This window comes from Porites lutea, chromosome 7 (genome assembly GCF_958299795.1).
Source record: "Porites lutea chromosome 7, jaPorLute2.1, whole genome shotgun sequence".
Classification (NCBI taxonomy): Eukaryota; Metazoa; Cnidaria; class Anthozoa; order Scleractinia; family Poritidae; genus Porites; species Porites lutea.
The window spans coordinates 10,048,143-10,056,821 of record NC_133207.1 but is presented as its reverse complement, the minus strand read 5'-3'; the positions used below and the strand labels follow the sequence as shown (position 1 = coordinate 10,056,821).

The 8,679-nt window shown below is 40.4% G+C and overlaps 2 pseudogenes; one reads left to right on the top strand and one right to left on the bottom strand.

The window, feature by feature from the left end:
* Positions 1 to 3,001: 3,001 nt before the first annotated feature.
* LOC140942773 (uncharacterized) lies at positions 3,002 to 5,760 on the top strand (annotated as a pseudogene).
* A 630-nt stretch (positions 5,761 to 6,390) lies between these two features.
* LOC140942775 (uncharacterized) lies at positions 6,391 to 8,116 on the bottom strand (annotated as a pseudogene).
* Positions 8,117 to 8,679: the final 563 nt, after the last annotated feature.

Genomic DNA, 8,679 nt, shown 5'->3' with positions numbered 1-8,679 from the left:
CCTATTAACAGTAGTCAGCTTTTGGTTTCACGCTCCAAGAGACAGTCTGGAGTGTAAGGCTACTTTTGTATCACAGCCAGTTAATAAAGAAGTTGGCACACGCAAGTAATAAAGTTTCAACATTAATTTCCAATCGTGCAAGATCAGTGAAAGTAACAAGAAAATATAGGGTGGAAGTTCACGCGGTTTTTCCCAACTGATAAAAGTACACGATTGTCAGGGACACCATTACTTCTCACCATGAAACCTGTCATCCATAGACGGTCTGAACTAAATGAAGCAGAGCCAATACTCTCAAAAGATGGTAATCATTGACCCTACGAAAAATCAAGTGAAACAGATGGTGATTTGCTTCCCAAGGAGGACTTCCATACAAAAGTGACGTGGGTGCTCGTCGTTTGCAGATTTGGGTCTCACTTCGGTTGTTTGGAGGGAAAGTGACTAAATATGCTCATTCAGGTATCGCTTAGGGCTGTGCATAAGGAAATTTGCCAAAAAAAAAAGCCGTGACGCTGACCTCACAGAAATCTCCATTAGGGGTCAGTTTAAGCTTGAGCCACACCCACATTGGCCTCCCTTAGGGGTTTAAATAATAAATTATTAATTTTCCGACGAGCAGCCCCCTCACTTTTATATAGGAGTCCTCCCGGGGATTACCCACAAATATCGGCCTATAAACTCGGTCGATTTTGGCGGCCACAACGTTCTTCGCATAGAGGACCAAGAAAGGAATATTAGGACCAATGACAGGCATGTAATTGATTTGGAGATTGCTAAGATCGTATACTATCTATTTTAAAGGATGGGATCACGTACGTACAAAATCGTAAAATCATTTCTAATATCCTTATCACTAGTTCCTTTATCTGTGATAAGATGTCATAATTTCAAGTTCAGACAATGATAAACTCAGTAGTCCACTCATTTTTTTTTTATTTAGAAATATGCGGCAAGTGAAGATCCAAACATAATGAAGTTATGGAGAAAAGTAGGAAGTGGCTTTAAGTCAAATATCCTGATATTAATCACTGTTGGACTATGGCATAAAGTTACACAGTCAGCTGATGCACATGCACATTTGATATCATTAATGAGCTGACGGATTTGAATATCACAAGATACACGCGTGAAACAGAAAGTGATAAGCGCATATCTAAACCTAATATGCAGCCAAAATCGTGATTACCTACCTTGAGGCATATTACTGAGATCGAAGAGTACTCATGGCAATTGTTTGGTACCATGGAGAATTCACCGACAGAATTTTCTATTGAAGCCCAGCGTGGACAAAAACCTTTGAATTCGAACAATCAGTAGAGGTGAGAACTGACGTGAAGTCTGAATCCGGCATTGTCGAGGGTTTCCTCAGCATGAACATTTCTCCAGGTCGAGTCTGTTTTTACAGACTACACTGTTTTTACGTCTTTTCTCGTCTCACGTCTTGTTAGCGGTTATTACCCTGTTCTTACAGACGCTTGCATTCTACTACGTTAATGATGTAAAAATACATACACCTGAACAACAGCTGAAGGATCTAGGATCACATTTCGAAAAATCGGCCTTTGGACCCTCCGTGTGGATCCAAATTCATATTGATATCGATTTTACTAAATTAGGCGCCACCGCGTTTATCATTTCGTTTTTGCGACCCCGATGCGGCGCTCATTTGATACACCAGCCTACCGGGGAAAATGTTGTTGAGTCACTCAGAGAGGATCTTAATGCTTTTATGTCTGCATACCGAGATGCTATGACAAAGAATATAGACTCAAATACTTCACAAATCTTATGAAAAAAGATACAAAAAAAAAAATAAATAAAAACGTTCGAGATCTGGTACAAATTTCCCTAAAATAGTCAAATATAAATCCCCTAGTCGTTCAAAGCTTAAGAACTTGACAGGCTAACGGTTTTATTCAGTGGTCGTATAAACAGGCTACAACCGAACACTGTCAGGCTACTCAGTCACTTCACTCACTGTCCACGACGGAATTGATAGCGTACAGCATTACCAGCATAGCACTAACTAGCACTGTACATAGACAATCAGATTTGTGATCGAAGGCCGGTAGATTTATACATCTTAAAATTTATACTAATATCAAATTCCTAAAGGTGTCCGGACACTAACTTAATTCAATTTACATTTCACAGCTGATTTCATTTTCTAAGGGCAAATAACAATTTACTTGACAAGAATTTATAAGTACGACACTTATTGTGGCGTAGACGTGAATAGCGGGTTGTTGATTTTACTTCTTTGAACTCCAGTCCAGACTTTCTTAATTTTACTTCAAGGACTACCGTGTACCATCGTCTTATATATATAGTGTAAAGGTGAATGTGTGAAGGACCTTCTCGCTGCAAAATGTAAATACTTCCACCTGTCACTGGACAGGAGAAACATTACCTTCTCGTTAATGTTATCTGTAAAACAAAAATGTTCGTTAGAACAAGATTGAAGTATGTCGGATAGCCTCTTCCAGGCGTCAGACTGTGGGGAAGACCCTCCGAGGAATGCCAGTAAGAAAAGGGCGAGGGGGTGGGGTAGGGAGTAATGCGTATTTTTCCCGACCCACTCTACAAATACATGCATCAGGAGTTCTAGACTTCCGGTTGGATCGCACGGCATTGTGGGTAGGCGGGCTCAGAAAAGTGGGCATCAACTTGCAGCTTCGCCATATTGGATTACACGTGCAGGAATATAGAAAATACAGTTGGACTGAGATAAGTGGGCATCAAATCCTTGTTTGGTCGCCATCTCTGCTTGTTTGAAGTTGTTTCGCTTGATTTATTTCCCTTTGTATTCATAATCGAATCGAAACGAGACTCACTTACAGAAACTCCAGTGACAAGGCCAAAACAGGTAAGGAGTCGTATTTCTGTTCCGTTTTGTTTTTATCTCCTAACTAAATGAATGGACAGAAGTCGGACCAGAGGTGAAGCTCTGATAGTTGAATACGTTTTAACTTTTTATTTATTTTGTTATAATGTAGGTGTGATATGAGTCGTGAAGAGCTGCCTTTCGAGGTTATCCAGACATGGAAACCTGAGCAACTGAAAGAGTTCTGTCGCAAGCGGGACTTGAAGGTTTCAGGAACCAAAGCTGAACTTGTAGCCCGCGTATTTGCCGCGGCAGAAATGGGCATTTCCATCAAGCCAACTGCTCTGGAACGAATTGCTACTACCGAAAAAGAGAAGGCAAAATTACTCATAATGCCAAACGGGACCTCAGTTCCAGATCCTTTGAAACTGAAGGATGGCTGGGTGAAGGAAAGCGAGAACATGACTTCTTGGCCGCCGATATACCTGAGTGATATAACATTGTTTTTGATGATTGATCACCCAGGGAAGGATGTTGACTTCCACAAACGCGTCCTAAATGAATACAAAGAAGGGAAGGCGTATCGTTTGTTTGACTCTGGCTGGTTGAAAGAGATATCATATCATAAAATCACGGATGACTCGGAATATTGCTTTTTAAAAGCAAAATGCACTCATTCCATGAAAATATCGGATACACCGCATTCTGCATGGATTTGTGCGAACAAGAATAATGGCTTTATAGTCAATGCCTACTGTACATGTGTTGCTGGGTTTGTATTACCAAGACAGATAAAAGTGAACATAAATTACTATTAATTTGTAGGGTCAAACCCTATTTTTCATCTCATTTCATAGTTTCATGTTACTGGTGTGATGGTGCTATATGGTGGTAGGGACTCAACCATGGAATTAAAAAGGGTACAAGCTCCTTGAAACTAAGAGAGAGTCATGGTATAGTATAAACCAACTAGTGGTCTATTACAAATCCTTCATTCTGATTGAGTGAGCAACTAATGGCCTATTAATGATAGGCCGTGCCTGGCAAAACCACCTGCTTTCTTGCAATTTGATTTTTTTTCAACAAAAAATAATGGTATCCACACTCACAAAACAGATTAACTTGTTGGTCTATACTAAAACAATTAGAATTTGCATCTTTTTGTGGTATTGGCCTCTGGCCCTGTGGTGCATTTGTCATATAGCACATTCTGACTTGAGGTCTAATTATTAAATAATTGGGAGATGAATTTCACAAAACTAGGAGCAGGGCAATATTATTCTTGAGCCCCCCAACAGTGTTGAGGTTTTTAGATGCTACATGGTTATTTTCATTCCCTTTTTTATAATTTCAGAATGAGCAGCTCTTGTATTCACATCACAGCATTGCTGTTTAGAGTTGAGGCTGCTAATAGAAGTGGAATGACCAACCCAGCTTGCACATCAAGACAATGTGTGTGGAATGTCCCATCAGAAAAGACAGTTATCAAGCCAACAAAGATTGCTGACATGAATTGGAAGTCATCAAAACTAAATAAAGGTAACTAAGTAAGATATAGTAAACATAGGACATAGGAATCACTGCTATTGGAGAAATGCTGAAAAATGAATATGCTAAACTATTTTGCAAACAAGGCTGAACTTCATTCATGCAGCATCACGATACAGTGTCCCTCTAATATTACCACAAAATGTAGCAACCTCTGAGCCTATGATTACCTCATGATTTGATCAGCTTTGTTTTTGTTTTCTTAAGAACCTACCAGACCAACGGTAGACAGCAGGCGTAGCCTCTTTCAGCCGGTAGAAAAAAAGAGGGCTCTGGATGACAGTGAGAGAAGGAGAAGTTTCTACGAGAATTTAAAGGATACATTTCCAGACTCCTGTTTTGTGTTGATGGGTCAAGCTGAATGCACACCAGAGCCACTACAACCAATATCCACTCCTAGAGAAAGTGACATACTCTCCAGTGATGAAATTGATGCTATAGAGGAAATAACTGTTGGTCCGACTGAAAATGAGGCTTGGCACCAGCAAAGGGAGGGCAGAATAACTGCCTCAAATGTTTACAGGGCATTGACTAAAGTAGAATCAGTGAGTCAAGCTGAATGCACACCAGAGCCACTGCAGCCAATATCTACTCCTAGAGAAAGTAGCATACTCTCCAGTGATGAAATTGATGCTATAGAGAAAATAACTGTTGGCCAGGCTGGTAATGAGGCTTGGCACCAGCAAAGGGAGGGCAGAATAACTGCCTCAAACTTTTATAGAGTATTCACTAAAGTAGAATCAATGAAAGTCAATGAAGAAAATAGTGCCGATAAACTTGTTGATAGCTTATTGGGAAAAGCTAAACCACCTACAAATTTACCAGCTCTTAAATATGGCAGAGATATGGAGCCCATTGCAGTTAAGGAATTCATCAAATACTTCAAAAAACACCACAAGGATGTTAGGTATAGAGAATGTGGTATCTTTATTGATAAAACTAAACAGTACTTGGGAGCATCCCCAGACTTACTGATAGAGTGCTCTTGTTGTGGGGAAGCAGTAGTAGAGATCAAGAACCCTTTTAGCATTGCCAATGAAATTCCCTCAGCAGATAATCTGTCATACTTATGTATGTGTAATGGACAAGTAGCTTTAAAGGAGCAGCATTAGTACTTTACACAGGTCCAGGGTGAGATGGCCATAACAAAGAGGCAATTGGGCTATTTCTTTGTATACACACAAAAGGGCTATCACTTGGAAACAATCAGATTTAATGCCACATACTGGCATAGGCTTGAAGAAAATCTAACCTGGTTTTATAGTAATTGTCTTTCACCAGCCCTGAAGCTACTGCGAAAATAAATTGTTTAAAAAAATACCTAGAAAATGGATCTGACTGATTATATAAACAGGCAATCATATTTCCATGGAGCCTGCACAATATAATTGAACAACTACATGTATTATTGTATTAGTCATTGCTTTATTTGATCCTTGATATCTAATGTCAAAAGTATAAAACGTTCATCAAGTTGTTAATAAAAAAATTGCTTCCTACACTGATTACACTGGTCTTATTAAGACATCAACATAAATTTTGTATTACTGGGGTAGCCAGGGTTTTGTCAAAAGGGGCTCAAAGGGGCCCAAGGCTTAAAAGGGAGAGGCCTGTGCTTTTTCTGGACTTGATTGTCCCATATATTTACTATATATTACCTTTCAGAGAGGTGGGCCAGGCCCTTTAGTCCCCCCCTGGCTAAGCCCCTGTTTATGCATATTTGTGGTAATGTCATCCTACCAGTGCAAGGAAATCAGTTTCCCTAAACCTGTGAACATACCATTGATATCTTGAATTGTGTTATTCCAGAAGAGGCAGAAAAAGCCCATACCCAAACCATGGAGGGAATTATTTTTCAAACGATCCCCCAACCCCTAAGGAATTTCCAAATGAAAAGTGCAGTAGTGTTTTTATGGATGTTTATCTCCTATAAAACAGGTGGCAAATTGACCCCCCCCCCCCCCCCCCGCTGGAATTTCTAATTTCCCTCCATAGTGGGGGTATCGATTTTCTCGTGAATTACACATTTGACTCTATATCTTGTGCCAAAAATAACGTGTTACTTGCAAAGAGGCTTGTACAAATTGCATAATGCAGCACAGACAATAATAATGTTATCAAGATTACCAATAAGAGAGATGGGCAGTTCGTTCTTGATTATACGGAATGTTTTCAGCCGCCTGATGGCCTGTTCTACAAAAATGCGTAGATTAGCTACTGTTTTAGTTTTCTGTACATCAGCTTTCGTGAACTGTTCTTGTCCACGTTTCCCTGGCGGAATAAAAAGGTCAGCTCTGTGAAGCAAAAGATCCTCTGCAATAGTGAATCCACGATCTGCCATTACTGCATCATATGGCTCAAGGATGTTATAAAACTCTGATTCCCTTGTTAAATGGACATCTGAGGTGCGCCCACCCCATGCCTCGGAGATGAAGTTGAAGGCCCCATTTGGGTGATTGAAACTAGGATTTTTGCAGTATTGTGGTGCTTATAATCTGACCACGTTGATGCTCTGATTACAGGGTTGCTTGGGGTCTCTATAAAAATTTCAGTGCAGTGTATTATATGGCGCACCTTGCAGTATCCTGGTTTTTTGAACTTCTTTGGCAGTGTTTTCTTAACAACTTCCATGCTAGGATTGTATATTAGGCATTTCAGTTCATTAGCCAAAATTTTGACCCATGTGTTGAAAATAGTTGATACGATACTTCGTGAAATTCCAAATCTTTGTGCAAGGTCTGCATTGGTGGATCCCAAACGGAGTTTCATTAGTGTTAAAAGAAACTCGTCCTTTTAAGAAAGAGCCCGGTTTGGTCCAAATTTTTTTGGTGATTTCCTAAAGTTCCTGCCTTTTCTGGATGTTTTCTTAGGGCCACTCCAATATCTCACTTTTTTTATAGATCCTTTGACAGAGTCAAATAATTTGTGAAAGGCAGGCTTTGATGGGATACCAGTCAGTAAATTTACAGTCTGGTCATTTCTCAGATCTGAATGCTTCAATCCCTTATCCTGTTTGGCTACAATTTGAGCTTCCAGCAACTTCACTTTTTCACTTAGCTCCTGTATCTTCTCTGAAAGTTCCACGATTTTTTTGTCTTTGTCTTGTCTGCTTTTCAAGCAACATGTGTTCATGCAAAAATTCGAATTTTCATTAATTTCATACCAGCCATAGACATAGCATTGGTCATGAATTACGGATGCTCTGTCTATGTCAACACAATCATTGACAGAAGTAGAGGGCTCAGGGTCTTGGAGCTCAACATCATCACAAGCCAGGTTGTCAGCTGAGTGGTCAAGAACAGGTACTGGTATTTCATCGCTGCTTGTATCTAGCTTAGCTCGTTTTCTGGATCTTACTGCAAGAGAGTTATCCCGTGGCGTTGGTGGTGGGCGTTTGGAGGCTCTCGTTTTCTTGCTGTGACCAAGTTGCAAAGTTGGGTCTGGGTTTTCAGCCGTTGGTTTACCGTCAACGAAGTGTAGATTACAAACTCTTGAATCCTTGTTAGGCATCCAAAGAGCCCCATTCAAACTGTTCCTGCTTATATTTTTTGCCCATTGTAATCGGCGTTCCGGGTTCTTCTTTTCTGTCGGGAACGGGAATAATTTAAAGGGTGGCTCGCAGTCACACATGCTTGCTCCATTTTTACAACCATGATGCTCACAGGTCTTCGCCGCCCACTTCCCAAGCCTCTGTCCACTGTTGGGACAGCCTAGGACCACACAGTTTCTGTGGCCGAATCCCATGGACAAAGTTAATCTACATTAAAACAAAAGAAATACGACATAAGTCTGAGTATAAAATAAGCAAAAATCATACTCGTACCATCTCAAATCGACTACACTCTGCAGCCTAAAATCGTTAGAAGATAAAAACAAAACGGAACAGAAATACGACTCCTTACCTGTTTTGGCCTTGTCACTGGAGTTTCTGTAAGTGAGTCTCGTTTCGATTCGATTGTGAATACAAAGGGTAATAAATCAAGCGAAACAACTTTAAACAAGCAGAGATGGCGACCAAACAAGGATTTGATGCCCACTTATCTCAGTCCAACTGTATTTTCTATATTCCTGCACGTGTAATCCAATATGGCGAAGCTGCAAGTTGATGCCCACTTTTCTGAGCCCGCCTACCCACAATGCCGTGCGATCCAACCGGAAGTCCAGAACTCCTGATGCATGTATAAGAAGGCCACAGTACTGGGAGTCGAACAAAGGACGGCCGGCCGAGACTATTAATACGAAGGTCAGTGGAAAGGTAAACTTAATCTTCTATAACCTTTGCCTATTTCCGATTTTTCTTGTTGATA